General features: G+C 45.7%; 1 pseudogene across 1 annotated transcript; it reads left to right on the forward strand.

Moving 5' to 3' along the window:
* The first annotated feature begins 452 nt into the window (after window positions 1–452).
* LOC104656628 lies at window positions 453–16,605 on the forward strand (annotated as a pseudogene). Its single transcript, XR_747152.1, has 3 exons — window positions 453–511; window positions 1,350–1,395; window positions 15,907–16,605. The product of XR_747152.1 is annotated as a mitochondrial pyruvate carrier 2 pseudogene (transcript).
* The last annotated feature ends 355 nt before the right edge of the window (window positions 16,606–16,960 follow it).

The raw sequence follows: 16,960 nt of genomic DNA on the forward strand, positions 1-16,960 counted from the left end.
GGTGTGATTGCTGAGAATGACCTTCATTCTCACCACAGACGGGGCCAAGAGAGAGCTCCTGGTTTTGCTTCTGTTTCTCCATAAAATGGGACTTACTAGTTCTGATCTCATAGGTTTTATGGGAGAATTCATTGAGTTGATGCATGTGAAGAGTTCAGAAGGGTGCCCGGCAGGCGGAGGGTGTTGTGTAGGCTCTAATGATGCTATGACTCTTGGGCAAAACGTCGGACTTTCTTGTGCTGACCCGGAGCCAGGCCCTGCAGCCAGACCCCACCTCAAGGCCTCATGTCCACCTGGGCCTCTCAGGTGGCTTTACCCTCTTGGTTGGCCCCACCAGCCAGATCACCCCCATGCCCCACCTGGGCCAACTGAGAGAGCCCAGGAGCAGGGTGGAAAGTCCACCTTGTGAAAAAAGGCAGCAAGAGTCCATCTGAATTTATAGAGGCGGCACCATGGGATCCAAAGTGGGTATTGGCACTGTTGGAGTCACAGCAGACGCCCTTAGCAATTGGTAAGCTTCAGCAGTGGCTGCAAACACTGGAGTACTGGTTAACTCATAGGACAGGTGCCAGAATTTCTTTCTAAGAGGCATGATGGGAAAGCGGCAGCCGTGCAGTTGTGGGAGGATGCTAAGAGGCCCGGCTTGAAGCACATCTGCACAGCAAGCTCGGTGTGCATGTAGAGGGGCTGTCTACAGGCGTGTGGTGCTCAGAGGTGCTCATGGCTAAGGAGTGGGCAGGCAAAGCCTCTCATGCTCCAGTGGTGATGAGGGACACCAGCTTTGACCCTTATATGGGGATGCTAGTTCACGGAGTTGTCCTAATCATAAAAGAGTAAAGAATCAAGGAATGCAGACTCTGGTTTTCATGTTACTTTTTAAAAACATTTGTTTAAGTTTTTGTTGTGGTAGAAAATGCACAACATAAAAGTGACCATCTTAACCATTTCCAGGTGTACAGTTCAGTAGTGTTAAGTTCATTCCCATTGTTGGCCAACCAATCTCCAGAGCTCTTCCATCTTGCAAAGCTGGAACTCTGTGCCCATTAAACAGTGCCTCCCTCCCCTCCCCCAGTCCCTGGCAAGCACCATTCTACTGTGTGTTTCTATGAATGTGACAGCCCTAGGTGGAATCATGCAGTATAGGTTTCCGTGTTCCTTTGGAAAGCCTGGACTTTTCGAAAGCCTCATGGTGGCCATCCGCGTATACACCATCCCCCTCCCTCACCAGCTGCTGCTCCTCAGTCTCCTTGGGAAGACTGTATTCAGCCCACAGGTGCTGCTGTTGTCTCTCCTACTCCTTGGCCAGCATGTCCTTCACTCCCACACTTTTTCCGGATGTGCTCCCCCAGCCGAGGCTTCCGTCACCCTCTGACAGCTGATGGCCCCCCACTTGCCGTAAGGCTTTATCCTCCCTGGGCCTTTGGAATCAAAGTGGCAATCTGAATTGGATAACAATGCTTAATGTTGTTTCCTTCAATAATTAAGTCGTCTTTCTGGGCTTGAGATATTGACCTAGAGCCCCTGTCCCATTGAGTCCCCATTGCTGCCTCACTCCTTCGCATCCTCCAAGGCTCAGCCTTCTCAACAGATATCGGGAGATCCTTGCCTATATTGTGATGACCTATTTCCTTGTCTGTCTGCCCTACTAGAGTATAAGCTATTCCCAGGCTGAGAGAGCCTCGTTCCTCTTGATGTCCCAGCATTGCAGACATCAGAACCTCAGGAATTATTTTGCAAATGAATGAATAAAGGAATCTTAACAACACAACTCCATGGAAAGTACGACCAAGAGAAAGGGTTGCAGGTGAAGATGGTGGGTTGAACACATGCATTTAACTTATTCTTTTCTTTTTTGGGGGGAGAGAGGAAGTCTTGCTCTGTTGCCCAGGCAGGATGGCAGTGGCGTAATCTCAGTTCACTACAATCTCCGCCTCCCAGGTTCAAGCGATTCTCCAGCCTCAGCCTCCTGAGTAACTGGGACTACAGGTGTGCGCCACTGCATCTGGCTAATTGTTGTAGTTTTAGTAGAGAGTGGGTTTCACCATGTTGGTCAGGCTGGTCTTGAACTCCTGACCTCAAGGGATCCACCCACTTCGGCCTCCCATAGTGCTGGGATTACAGGCATGAGCCACTGTGCCTGGCCCATCTAACTTATGCTTAATGAAATCCCACTAAAACTACAGCAAAGGGATTTAAAAGATAATATGCAAACCCATAAGGAGGATGAAAGGGCAGACCTGGGAAACTGAGTCATAACTGGCCAGTGTGAGGAGCAAAGAACCAATGCCATCTACCCTGCTGAATCCTCAAGAGGTACAGGAATAGGCAGGACAAGAGACCTCTGAAGATGGGGGGAAGTTGAGAAGCGGGGAGCCCTGGAGGCCATCTTGGATGCTGCTGACCCAGACCACGTGAACAAATGCAGTGCACTTACCCAACCCTCGACCTCCGGGGGCCCAGTGTCTTGTCTACATAGGTGCTCTAATCCAAGTGAGCCCTGGGTTTCCCTGGGTAGCCTTTGGTATATCCACTGTGTTTCTCAGAAGGGGCTCTGAACACTGTCAGGGAAGCTGAGTCATTTTATGACCTGAGACCCCATTGGAATATCTCATCCTGGAAGCCTTCATCTCGAAGTGGCAGTGAGGCCCTGATCTTATTCAGCTGGCCTTGCTCTTCATACCCAGCTTTTCAAAACTCAGAAATGTTCGGTTAGGTATATATAGTCAGGTGATCAAAAAGCAAAACAAACAAACAAAAAACTATTTCAAAAGTAAGAAAATGATTAACACAAAAGTAACCCAAGTGGTTACCTCCTTAGCAAGGGGAGGGGATGTCACTTAGGAGGAATACACATGGGAATCTGCAGCGGGTTGAATTGTGGGCCCCCCCAGCTCAAGATATAGTCAAGTCCTAAGCCCTGTGTGTTAGGCTGTTCTTGAGTTGCTATAAAGAAATACCTGAGATTGGGCTATATATTTGTTTATTTATTTATTTGAGACAGAGTCTCGCTCTGTTGCCCAGGCTGGAGTGCAGTGGCATGCTATCTCAGCTCACTGCAACCTCCGTCTCCCAGGTTCAAGCGATTATCCTGCCTCAGCCTCCCAAGCAGCTAGGATTACACGCACAGGCCACCATGCCTAGCTAATTTTTGTATTTTTGTAGACACGGGGTTTTGCCGTGTTGGCCAGGCTGGTCTTGAACTCCTGACTTCAAATGATCTACCCATGTCGGCCTCCCAGATTGCTGGGATTACAGGCGTGAGCCACTGCACCTGGCCTGAGAGTGGATAATTTATAAAGAAAAGAGAATTAATTGGCTCACAGTTCTGCAGGCTGTCACACGAAGCATAGCAGCATCTGCTTCTGGGGAGGCCTCAGGGATCTTCCAGTCACGGCGGAAGGTGAAGGGGGAGCAGGGGCATCACGTGGGAAGGCAGGAGCCAGAGAAAGAGTGGGGGTGGGAGTGCCACACACTTTTAAATGACCAGATCTTATGAGAACTCACTCACTATTATGAGGACAGCACCAAGAGGACGGTGCTAAACCATTCATGAGAAATCTGCCTCCATGATCCAGTCATCTCCCACCGGGTTCCACCTCCAACAATGGACACTTCAACAGGACATGAGATTTAGTGGGGACACAGATCTGAACTATTATCACTACAGTACTTGTGAATGTGACTTTATTTGGAAATACAGTCTTTGCAGATGTAATCAAATCAAGGTGAGATCATGCTGATTAGAAATAAGGTGGACCCTAAATCCAGTGTGGCTGTTGTCTTTATAAGAGAAAGGACAGGGAGATTTGGGTATAGACACACAGGGTAGAAGGGCCTATGATGATGGAGGCAGAGATGAGAGTGATGTAGTTACAAGCCTAGGAACAACAAGGATTGTTGGCTGTCATCAGAAGTTAGGAAAAGGTAAGGAAGGACTCTCCCCAAGAGCCCTCAAAGAGAACACAGCCCTGGCCAGGCACAGTGGCTCACATCTGTAATCCCAGCACTCTGGGAGGCCGAGGCAAGTGGATCACCTGAAGTCAGGAGTTTGACACCAGCCTGGGCAACATGGTGAATCCCCGTCTCCACCAGAAAATACAAAAATTAGCCAGGGTCGTCGTGGCATATGCCCGTAGTCCCCAGCTACTTGGGAGGCTGAGGCAGGAGAATCACTTGAACTGGGAGGCAGAGGTTGCAGTGAGCCATGATCATGCCACTGCACTCCAGCCTGGGAGACAGAGCCAGACTCTGTCTCAAAAAACAAACAAACAGGCCGGGCGCGGTGGCTCACGCCTGTAATCCCAGCACTTTGGGAGGCCGAGGCGGGCGGATCACGAGGTCAGGAGATCGAGACCATGGTGAAACCCCGTCTCTACTAAAAATACAAAAAATTAGCCGGGCGCGGTGGCGGGCACCTGTCATCCCAGCTACTCGGGAGGCTGAGGCAGGAGAATGGCGGGAACCCGGGAGGTGGAGCTTGCAGTGAGCCGAGATCGCCCCACTGCACTCCAGCCAGGGGGACAGAGCGAGACTCCGTCTCAAAAAACAACAACAACAACAACAACAACAACAACAACAACAAACAAAAACAACCCAAAAAACAAAGAGAGCACAGCCCTGCCGATACCATGATTTCAGATAGCCCCCAAACTGTGAGAGAATACATTTCTATTGTTGTAAGGCTCTCAGTCTGTGATGCTGTACCTTGATATTGGCAACCCTAGCAATCTAATACAGATACCTGAGGTTTTTACTAATGTTGTATTTTATAGCCTGGGTTATGAGTACATAAGCGTTGAATTTGTTTTTTTTAAACCTGTTTATATGTTTTATATACATATATGACTTCACGATAACAAAAATGAAAGTAAGCAATGGCAAAAAAGGGAACATCTAGTGACTGGGCTTTGGAAAGAAATTCAGGTTGGGCACATCTGGCTATGGGTTTGCCTTGTGTACCAAGATCACAGCAGGGGATGTCACCATCTGCAGGTGTGTGGGGCATGTGCAGATGAGGACTTTTTTTTTTTTAACTTTTATTTTATGTTCAGGGGTACATATGAAGGTTTGTTGCATAGGTGAACTCATGTCATGGGCGTTGGTTGTACAGATTATTTCATCACCCAGGTACTAAAGCTGGTACCCAATAGCTTTTCTGCTCCTCTCCCTCCTCTCACCCTGCATCCTCAAGTAGAACCCAGTGTCTGTTGTTCCCTCCTTTTTTTTTTTTTTTTTTTTTTTTTTTGAGACAGAGTCTTGCTCTGTTACCCAGGCTGGAGTGCAGTGGTGTGATCTCAGCTCACTGCAACCTCTACCTCCCAGGTACAAGTGATTCTCCTGCCTTAGCCTCCTGAGTAGCTGAGACTACAGGCGTGCACCACCACACTTGGCTAATTTTTGTATTTTTAGTAGAGACAGGGTTTCCCCGTGTTGGCCAGGCTGGTGATCTTGAACTCCTGACCTCAGGTGATCCACCTGCCTCAGCCTCCCAAGGTGCTGGGATTACAGGTGTGAGCCACTGCACCTGGCCTGTTGTTCCCTGTTTTGTGTTCATGAGTTATCATTTCGCTCCCACATACAAATGAGAACATGCGGTATTCGGTTTTCTGTCAAAAGAGGACTTTCTGGGGTCAAGCTTGAATGTTGTAGATAGCGAGATACAGCAAACAGCATGGGGTTCCTGGAGCTTGGTCTCTTACAAGCAAACATTTCTAGTGATCATGGGCCAGACAACATCCTAGCCAGTGCGGCATCCAAAAGGAAATGAGATGCTGTTCCTTCCCAGGGGCAGCAGACTGTGTGCCCTCATGGGGAAGGTTCTGGACAGGGTAGCTGCCCAGAGGCGGGTTGCTAGGTGTCCCTCAGAAAGTTCTCTAGGAGCCTGCATGAACTGCAGTACTGGGGGCTCCTGCCTTCCTATACAGAAGGCAGCCAGAGGTTACCTTTATCTGGCCTGATAGGGGGTGCTTTGGGAACAGCTAAGTAAGAGTCCCGAATACACCAAAGTGGGCACGGTCTGAGCAACTCACCATATGCAAGATGCTCACTACAACCTTGGACCTCGTCTGGATGTCTGCTGATGACCATGAGGCCAGGAGGGAGGCCTCACCGAGGGCCAGAGAGACTCCTTTAAGAAACGGATACAGGCCAGGCATGGTGGCTCATGCCCATAATCCCAACACTTTAGGAGGCTGAGGCAGGTGGATTGCTTGAGGCCAGGAGTTCGAGACCAGCCTGGCCAATGTGACGAAATTACTAGAAATACAAAAATTATCCGGGCGTGGTGGTGCACGCCTGTAATTCCAGCTACTCGGGAGGCTGAGGCATGAGAATCACTTGAACCCTGGAGGCAGAGATTGCAGTGAACTGAGATCACACCACTGCATTCCAGCCTGGGTGACAGAGTGAGACTCTATCCCCCCTGCTCCCAGCCCCCAAAAAAAAGAAAAGAAAAGAAACTGATATAGACCCAGGAGCCTGGGATAGGGACAGAACCTGCATCCCATCTGGTGTTGTGGGGCTTCATCTTGACATGACTCCTTCAAAACCCTGTTGGCTTATGACAACTGACCTCCCAAATAACTTTCCTCTTCTCTTTCTTGGCCAGAGGTAATCAGGACAATGTGAGATTTCCCAGTGATTTTTTTTCTCCAACTGGTTTCCTGCCTTGTAGTTAGAGGAGACAACAGCAATCCCAGGAATTCTCAATATATGTATATTACTTTAGCTGAGAAAAAAATGTTTAAAGGATGGGAAAGTGAATACGGAACACCTCATAGAACGGTTCTAAAGGAATAGATTGGTTCTGAATGTAAGATCAAAGTGCACTTGGAAAAGTGTAGAGATTGGAGAAAATCACTTTATATCTCTTTCTCCTAAAGCTGTGCTAAGTTCTCTTTAACGGCGATTCTGGGAAAAGGATCTAATTCCTTTAAAAGCTGGGCTGCCCTGCAGCTGAAGCCAAGTTGTAAAACTGTTCGGGATGTAGAAAGGTTAGTAAAGAGACCGACTGTATGGCCATTTCTAACGATCTGATGGGAGGGGTTTTTGGAATGGTCTAAATGCTGGCTGCGAGGAAAGCAATGATCGGAAAAATAACATCACGGGGCTTTTTATACGGCCCACTGGTATCGTGATGCAATGTGATTATTTTTCTGACTTTCTGTTTTTACCACAGGAAAAGGAAGAAACGAGGGAATTGGAGGAATGCTCAGATGCGTAATTACCAGTGTTTCTCTCAGATAAATTATAAACAGGCAGTCAAAGAATTCTACTACAGCTAGGAAACAAAGCAGGCTTTAAACACTTCAGATGTCAACATGCCCCAATTTTGAAGGCACTAGAGCTGTGTATAACCCCAGAGATAATTTTTCGCCAAGGAAGGATTCAGCAGAGTTAAAAAAAAAAAAAAAAAAAAAAAAAAAAAAAAAAAAAAGAGTAACTCCCACCTCCCCATTCCTGTGTGTATGGCGGACATCATTAATAAATCAAGGCAGATTTTTTTTTTCTTTTTTTTTTTTTTTTTTGAGACGGAGTCTCGCTCTGTCGCCCAGGCTGGAGTGCAGTGGCACAATCTCGGCTCACTGCAAGCTCCGCCTCCTGGGTTTACGCAATTCTCCTGCCTCAGCCTCCCGAGTAGCTGGGACTACAGGCGCCCGCCATCTCGCCCAGCTAGTTTTTTGTATCTTTTAGTAGAGACGGGGTTTCACCGTGTAGACCAGGATGGTCTCCATCTCCTGACCTCATGATCCACCTGTCTCGGCCTCCCAAAGTGCTGGGATTACAGGCTTGAGCCACCGCGCCCGGCCTGTTTTTTTTCTTATGGAGCATAGATGCTGCTCCAGAATTCTCAACAGTGTGTGCCGAAGAACTATAAATGGATCAGAATTGGTGCGTGAACGGAACCAGCTAAAGAGGGACCTAGCACAGTAAAGTGTAGGCTCTAAAGTTCAGCTCAGCCAGTTAAGCGTTCAGATAAGTTTTCTTATCTGTAAAATGCAGATAACAAGAGGATCTGTCTTCTAGTATTGTTGTAAGGATTAAATTACCACATCTAAAGAGTCTGGAGCAGGGACAAGTAGTAAAATATTCAACAAATAGTATTTAAAATTTTTCTAGAATAAAGAGCTAAAGAAAGTCATTTACTGTTTAACCCTGGAGGAAGTACTAGATTAAGATTTAGAAGCAACCTGTGAGTGGAAGATTTATTCAACAAAGATATTTAGCAACTACTCTTATTTGCTGAGCTTTGTACAAAGTGCTGGGGAGTATAATGCAAGGTACCAATATACAAATCTGGATCAAAGTTGACCTTTTTTTTTTCTTTTTGAGACAGGGTCTCACCCTGTCACTCAGGCTGGGGTGCAGTGGTGTAAACATGGCTCACTGCAGCCCTGACCTCCTGGGCTCAAGTGATCCTCCTGCCTCAGCCTCCCATGTAGCTGGGACCACAGGTGTGCACCATTATGTCTGGCTAATTTTTGTATTTTTTGTAGATATGGGGTTTTGCCATGTTGCCCAGGCTTATCTTGAACTCCTGAGCTCAAGCTATTCATTCACCTTGACCTCCCAAAGTGCTGGAACTACAGGTGTGAGCTGCCACGCCCAGTCTGGCATCCTTTTAAATGTAATAATATACTGACAAGTTATTTGTTTATAGTCAGTTGTTTTACATAAAATTTCAATTTAATAAAAAATGAATAATCAGAAGATAAATGGCCAGTTAATTAAATATGGAAAGCTACTCGATTTTGTTAATAAACAGGGAAACAAGTTAATACAACAATGGGAATTGGGGATGGAAGATTTGAGAAACAGAAGATCAATCTAGACATTTAACATCCAGATATAAAAAAATCCAGGAAGACAGCCGGGCACAGTGGCTTATGCCTGTAATTCCAGTGCTTTGAGAGGCCAAAGTGGGTGGATCACTTGAGGCTAGGAGTTCAAAACCAGCCTGGCCAACATGGCAAAACCCTATCTCTACTAAAAATGCAAAAAATTTGCTGGGCGTGGTGGTGCACGCCTGTAATCCCAGCTACTCGGGAGGAGAAGGCAGGAGAATTGCTTGAACCCGGGAGGCAGAGGTTGCTGTGAGCCAAAATCAGGCCACTGCACTCCAGCCTGGGCCACATAGCATGACTCTGTCTCCAAAAAAAAAAAAAAAAAAAAAAAAAAAAAAAAAAAAAAAAAAAAAAATCCAGGAAGAGAGAGAAGAGGCAATTAGGAGGAGAAAAATCATCAAAGAAAGAATATGAAGGTATTTCTAGACCTGAAGGGCAGGCATCTCCAGATAAAGGTCGATTGAAGTCATTGGAAAAATCAATGAAAAGACCCCCATCAAGGCATATTATCATGATACTTCTGAATCCCAACGATAAAAGAAACAAACAAACAAACAAACAAACCAAAAACCATGGTCAGGGGAGGGCAGGAAACTAATCATATGCAAAGAAACAGGAGGGAAAATAGCATTAGATATTTAAGCTATAATTTTATACCCAGCCAATCTATCAATCAGCTGTGAAGGTAGAGCAAAGATGTTTTCAGACTGTAATGACTCAAAAAATACTTTTCAGTTAAAGGATAATTTTTTTTTAAAAGTTTGTAAAACCATGACTCTCATACAAAAATAAAATGAATACATTAAATATCTTAATATATTCACTTGTTGTTAATGAAGAAGCCAGTAATGATGTTACAGCCAGTTTAAAGGAGAAGTTAGGCCACTCATGGTGGCTCCTGCCTATAATCCCAGCTCTTTAGGAGGCCAAGGTGGGAGGATCCTTGAGCCCAGGAGTTTGAGACCAGCCTGCGCAACAAAGTGAGGCCTAGTCTCTAAAAAAAAAAAGAAAAAGAGAAGTTAAAGAAGTACAAATTTATTTAAGAATTGATAAATTTCCAGCTGGGCGTGGTGGCTCACGCCTGTAATCCCAGTGCTTTGGGAGGCTGAGGCAGGTGGTTCACGAGGTCAGGAGATCAAGACAATCCTGGCTAACATGGTGAAACCCCGTCTCTACTAAAAATACAAAAAATTAGCTGGGCGTGGTGGTGGACGCCTGTAGTCCCCCAGCTACTCCTGAGGCTGAGGCAGGAGAATGGCGTGAACCCAGGAGGCGGAGCTTGCAGTGAGCCGAGATCACCCCACTGCACTCCAGCCTGGGCAACAGAGTGAGACTCAAAAACAAACAAACAAAAAAAAGAATTGATAAATTTGCTGGGTGTGGTGACTTGTGCCTGTAATCCCAGCACTTTGGGAGGTTGAGTCAGGCGGATCACCTGAGGCCAGGAGTTTGAGACCAGCTTGGCTAACGTGGTGAAACCCTGTTTCTACTAAAAATACAGAAATTAGCCGGGTGTGGTGGCACACACTTGTAATCCCAGCTAGTCAGGAGGCTGAGGCAGGAAAATTGCTTGAACCTGGGAGGTGGAGGTTGCAGTGAGCCGAGATCACACCATTACACTCCAGCCTTGGCAACAAGAGTGAAACTCCATCTCAGAAAAATAAATACATAAAATAAAAAAAATTGATAAATTTATAAAGGAATTTTGAAACAAATTTGCAAATAGATAAGAACTATCTATTTTTTTGTGAGGGGTGGGGAGAGGAATGTGGATTGTTGCCTGTCTATAGATAAGAATTGTTTTGCATTGCTGTCAGTTATCTACAATTCAGTTTCAAGGACAAAGAAAGGGACAAAACCCTATGAATCAGAATTGGAATGCATAGTTTTTCACTGAAGCACAAATGCTCCGAGTACACTCCTAAGTAGAGAATATGCAATGTTTAAAAAAGAGAGAGACATGGGAGCCCCCAAATAAGGTCTAGGGTATCCAGTACCGGAGTGTGGTGAATCCCAGGACTACAGGAGACCGTTAGGCCAGACCCCAGCCAGCCCACGCTCCAGGAGGAACATGCCTCCTGAGAGGGTTCCAGGAAAGGAAAATGGAACTGATATGCTTGGGCATATGAAAAGTATTGTGGAAAGGCTGGGACAGAGATGTTCAACATTCTGGGGAACACTAATGATAAGTAATAGGAAATAAAATCAATGTAGAAATGAAGCCATTTGCCAGGCGTGGTGGCTCACGTCTATAATCTCAGCATTTTGGGAGGCTGAGGCGGGCGGATCACCTGAGTTCAGGAGTTCGAGGCCAGCCTGACCAACATGGAGAAACCCTGCATCTACTAAAAATACAAAATTAGCTGGGCATGGTGGCACAAGCCTGTAATCCCAGCTACTTGGGAGGCTGAGGCAGGAGAATTGCTTGAATCCGGGAGGTGGAGATTGCGGTGAGCTGAGATTGCACCACTGCACTCCAGCCTGGGCAACAAGAGCAAAACTCTGTCTCAAAAAGAAAAATAAGAAATTAGGCCATCATAAATTTTAGGAATACTGGGTGGTCATAAAAAAACGAAACTAGGTAATGTTCCATTTGACTTGCATAGTCATTCTAAGGTGAATATTGACTATTCCTCCAAAAAGTGTGATAAAGCTGTGCCGGGGTGATAGGGGAGGGGAAATGAGGGGTGTCCATGTGGCAGAATTAGACAGCCACCCACGCAAGTCAGCGAGTAATGTCTAAATATGATCAATTAACCAATAGCGGTAGAAGCATAATATTCACATATATGGAGGTGAATCCAGAGCAAAACAGCTAGCGGAGCTGCCTCTGAGAAGTAGATCCCCGTGGTGAGAAAGCTCAGGGCAAAGAATGGCTGTTTTTCATTGAAAATGTATATACATACGTACACACATACATATATAGAGAATTATACATATACTAAAAATAAATTTGAAGAAAACGATTATATCCTGAAAAGGGCATATATTATTAAGTGCAGGTGGGATGCGGGCAATCGCAAATGCTTACTCAGGAAGTGCAAATTGGCACTGCCATTGTGGAAAGTCATTTGCATAATCCAGAGAAATTTTAAATGCACTTACCCTTTGAACTGGCTGTCTTACTTCTTGGCCTCTTTCCTCAGAGAATCACTTGCAGGTGTGCTTAAGGAAGCATGCCTCACAATGTTCCTGGAGCATTGTTTATAAGGTAAAAAATAATAATGCTGTGGCCGGGTACAGTGGCTCACACCTGTAATCCCAATGCTTTGGGAGGCCGAGGCAGGTGGGTCACCTGAGGTCAGGAGTTCGAGACCAGCCTGGCCAACATGGTGGAACCCTGTCTCTACTAAAAATACAAGATTAGCTTGGTGTGGTGGTGCACGCCTGTGATCCCAGCTACTTGGGAGGTTGAGGCAAGAGAATCTCTTGAACCCGGGAAGCAGAGGTTGCAGTGAGCTGAGATTGTGCCACTGTACTCCATCCTGGGCAATAGAGTGAGACTTTGTCTCAATAATAATAATAATAATGCTGTAAATGTCTGGGGAAAAAGGAATGGCAGCACAACAATAGCAAAACAAAACAATAGTGTGGTTTTATACTGTGCTGTTGGCACATACTGTGTCTGAACTGCTGATAAGGCACAGCTCCCCAGACATGGTTTGGCGATAACCATATGTTTCAGAATAACATTAATGTTAAAATTGCAGTCAGGCCAGGCACGGTGGCTAACGCCTGTAATCCCAGCACTTTGGGAGGCCGAGATGGGCGGATGGCGAGGTCAGGAGATGGAGACCATCCTGGCTAACATGGTGAAACCCCGTCTCTACTAAAAAAACAAAAAATTAGCCGGGTGTGATGGCAGGCGCCTGTAGTCCCAGCTACTTGGGAGGCTCAGGCAGGAGAATGGCCTGAACTGGGAGGTGGAGCTTGCAGTGAGCTGAGATCGCGCCACTGCACTCCAGTGTGGGTGACAGAGCGAGACTCCGTCAAAAAAAAAAAAAAAAGGGCAGTGACACCCACACAAAATGTAACAATATATTTTTATATGTTCATACTATACTTATATAGTATGTGTATACATAAGGAAAGTTCTAGAAGCATAAGTACATCAGCTGGTAACAGTGATCAAGTACGGACTTTATCTGTACTATCTTTTTTAGTTTGAAATGCAATGCTTTTAAAATGTTAAAATATTGAAATTGTGACAAAATACACATAAAAGAAAATTGACTAGCTTAACTTTTGTTTTTTGTTTTTTGTTTTTTTGAGACAGAGTCTCACTCTGTTGTCCAGGTTGGAGTGCAGTGGCGTGATCTCATCTCACTGCAACCTCCCCCTTCCGGGTTCCAGTGATTCTCCTGCCTCAGCCTCCCAAGTAGCTGAGATTATAGACACCCGCCACCACAACCAGCTAATTTTTGTATTTTTAGTAGAGACGGGGTTTTAACACTTTGGCCAGGCTGGTCTCGAACTCCTGACCTCAGGTGATCTGCCCACCTTGGACTCCCAAAGTGCTTGGATTATAGGCATGAGCTACTGTACCCACCCATCTTAACCATTTTTAAGTGTGCAGTTCAATGGTGTTAAGTACATTTACATTGTTGGGCAACCAATCTTTTTCATCTTGCAAAACTGAAACTGTACCCAAACAACAACTCCCTATTCTTTCTTCCCCAAGCCCCTGGCAGCTACTATCCTACCTTCTGTCTCTATGGATTTCACAACTCTAGCTACTTCATACAAGTGGGTCTTTTTGTGACTGGCTGGTTTATTTCACTTAACATAATGTCCTTAAGTTTCATCCATGCTGAAGTCTGCGTCGCAATTTCCTCCTTTTTGAAGGCCAACTTGTACTACCTTCTTTCTTTATTTTTTATTTTTTTTTAGATGAATCCTGCTCTGTCGCCCAGGCTGGAGTGCAGTGGTGTGAGCTCGGCTCACTGCAACCTCTGCTTCCCAGGTTCAAGCGATTCTCCTGCCTCAGCCTCCTGGGTAGCTGGGATTACAGGCGCTTGCCATCACACCCAGCTGATTTTTGTATTTTTAGTAGAGACGGGGTTTCACTATGTTGGCCAGACTGGTCTCGAACTCCGCACCTCAGGTGATCCACGTGCCTCTGCCTCACAAAGTGCTGGGATTATAGGCATGAGCCACCGCACCCAACTCCCCCCCTTTTTTTTTTTAAAGGAGAATGTATATTCATATTTTCAGTGAAATAAAAAATAAATACAGTTTTTGAAAGACAACGCAAATATACACTTAGAAAAATAAACTTGAAGCTGGCCGTGGTGGCTCAAAAAAAAAAAAAAAAAAAAAAGAAAGAAAGAAAGAAAGAAAAGAAAAATAAACTGGAAGGAAATACACTAAACTTTAACTCATTTATTTCTGGGTCAGACATTTATGGTAATTTTAATTTTCTTATATATATCACGTTTTCGTTTAGATCATGTGTTATTTTAACACCAGAAAAAAAAAATCTAAGCATAAAAAGAAAGAAAGCGTGCCATCTGGTTTTGGTGTGTCACCCTGGGAAGCTCCACCATTTGGAAAGAGGAGTGCATCTGGCCTGGTGCCTGGAGATGGACTCAGTGGGCCCTGGAGATACGGAAGGAACTCAAGTGCCTGAGGCCTGCGGCGTGGGTGTGGTCTGCCCTCAGGTCTCACTGCCTTCCTCCAGGGGGCCCACAGCCCTGTGCACCAGGCAGGGCCTCCAGCTTCCCTGGTGAGGACTGCAGCGGCTGAGGCTTCACCTGAACGTGGCTATGGCCAGCCCTACAGCTGTGCTGACTCCAGCCACCACCCATGTATGGGTCTGAGGCTGCTTGGAGGGTACAGCATCCATCTGAGACAGATGGATTGGAGGTCCCGGCTGCCCCGCACCTTCTGTGACTGAGCTGGACATGAACTGGGCAGCAGCAAGGGTAGGGGGAGGGACACATCAAGGCACCTACAACCTCAGCAGATGGGGCTGGACTTGGTCTTTTAAGCAGGGCCAAAACTCCCCACTCCCACCCAAATCAGCAGGAACCTTTTTAATTCAACAAACTGATTCTAAAGTTCATATGGAAAAACAAATAACCAGGAACTTTCAAACCAGAATAAGAGACTAACTCTACAGGTGTTTGAACAACTTTTAAAGTCACATGGATTTTATGCGGGGTCTCACTCTTGTCCATGCTGGAGTGCAGTGGTGCAAACACAGCTCACTACAGCCTTGATCTCCTGGACTCAAGGGATCCTCCTGCCTGAGCCTCCTGTGTAGCTGGGCCACAGGCTCATGTCACCATGTCTGGCTAAGTTTTTAAATTTTTTTGTAGAGTCAGGATATCACTTTGTTGCCCAGACTGGTCACAAACTCCTGGCCTCGAGCAGCAGTCCTTCCACCTCAGCCACCCAAAGTGCCAGGATTACAGGTGTGAGCCACTGTGCCTGGCCTTTATTTTATATTTTTTATTTAATAGAGACAGGGTCTTGCTTTGTCACCCAGGCTAGAGAGCTGTGGTGGGAACACTGTTCACTCCAGCCTCGACATCCTGGGCTCAAGCGATCCTCCTGCCTCAGCCTCCTGTGTAGCTGGGACCAAAGGGGCATACCATCATGCCCAGCTAATTTTTGTTGTTGTGTGTAAAGAAAGAAAACACCCAGCCATGTTGATTTTTAAAATGTGGTACTAGTCTGTAAATGGATAGACAACTCAATGGAATAAATCCAAAATTCCAGAACAGACCGAAATACATACAGGAATTTCATTTCTAAGCAGGATATTAGTTTATAAAATGGGCTAGACACTTGGAATCACACTATTCAATTAATGGTGTTGAGACTTCTGGCTACCCATTCAGAAAGAAAATCAAATCTCCACATCCTCAGCTAAAATAAGATGCAGATTCATTGATATTAAAATACCAAAATGGAAACTATAAAAGCAGTGGTAAAATATGGGAGATAGAAAATCTTATGGTGGAGCCGGGCAGCAAGAGCCGCGGGAAGGGCTCTCCAGGCGAGTACGGACGCCAGGCGTCGTGGCAAGGAAAAGTGACTAGTTCCCCTTCGTTGTCAGCCAGGGACGAGAACAGAGCCACGCTCCCACCCGGCTGCTCACGATCCCTCGGCGGCGTTGTCGGCCGCCGGTGCCCGAGGCCTGAGAGCCACCTACCACCGGCTTCTCGATAAACTGGAGCTGATGCTGCCCGAGAAATTGAGGCCGTTGTACAACCATCCAGCAGGTCCCAGAACAGTTTTTTTCTGGGCTCCAATTATGAAATGGGGGTTGGTGTGTGCTGGATTGGCTGATATGGCCAGACCTGCAGAAAAACTTAGCACAGCTCAATCTGCTGTTTTGATGGCTACAGGGTTTATTTGGTCAAGATACTCACTTGTAATTATTCCAAAAAATTGGAGTCTGTTTGCTGTTAATTTCTTTGTGGGGACAGCAGGAGCCTCTCAGCTTTTTCGTATTTGGAGCTATAACCAAGAACTAAAAGCTAAAGCACACAAATAAAAGAGTTCCTGATCACCTGAACAATCTAGATGTGGACATGACCATTGGGACCTAGTTTATTATTTGGTTATTGATAAAGCAGAGCTAACTGTGCATTTGGAAGGCACAATAAAACTAACTGCAACTGGTAGCTAGTGCTTGATTCAATAGAAAAATAAGGCAAACATAATAACAGTCTCTCTACATGACCTAAGGAACTTAGCTATGGATATTAGTAACATTTTTCTACCATTTGTCCATAATAAACCATACTTGCTCAAAAAAAAAAAAAAATCTTATGGTGGAAAGGCCTTTTAAAACAATGTCAAACCCAGAAATCATAAAAGAAAAGGTTGAATTTTTTTTTTTTTTTGAGAACGAGTCTCACTCTTGTTGCCCAGGCTGGAGTACAATGGCGCAATCTCGGCTCACTGCAACCTCCGCCTCCTAGGTTCAAGAGATTCTCCTGTCTCAGCCTCCTGAGTAGCTAGGATTACAGGCATGCACCGCCATGACCACCTAATTTTTTTGTATTTTTAGTAGAGGGGGGTTTCTCCATGTTGGTCAGGCTGGTCTCGAACTCCCGACCTCAGGTGATCCACCTGCCTTGGCCTCCCAAAGTGCTGAGATTACA

Source organism: Rhinopithecus roxellana, chromosome 6 (genome assembly GCF_007565055.1).
Source record: "Rhinopithecus roxellana isolate Shanxi Qingling chromosome 6, ASM756505v1, whole genome shotgun sequence".
Taxonomy (NCBI): domain Eukaryota; kingdom Metazoa; phylum Chordata; class Mammalia; order Primates; family Cercopithecidae; genus Rhinopithecus; species Rhinopithecus roxellana.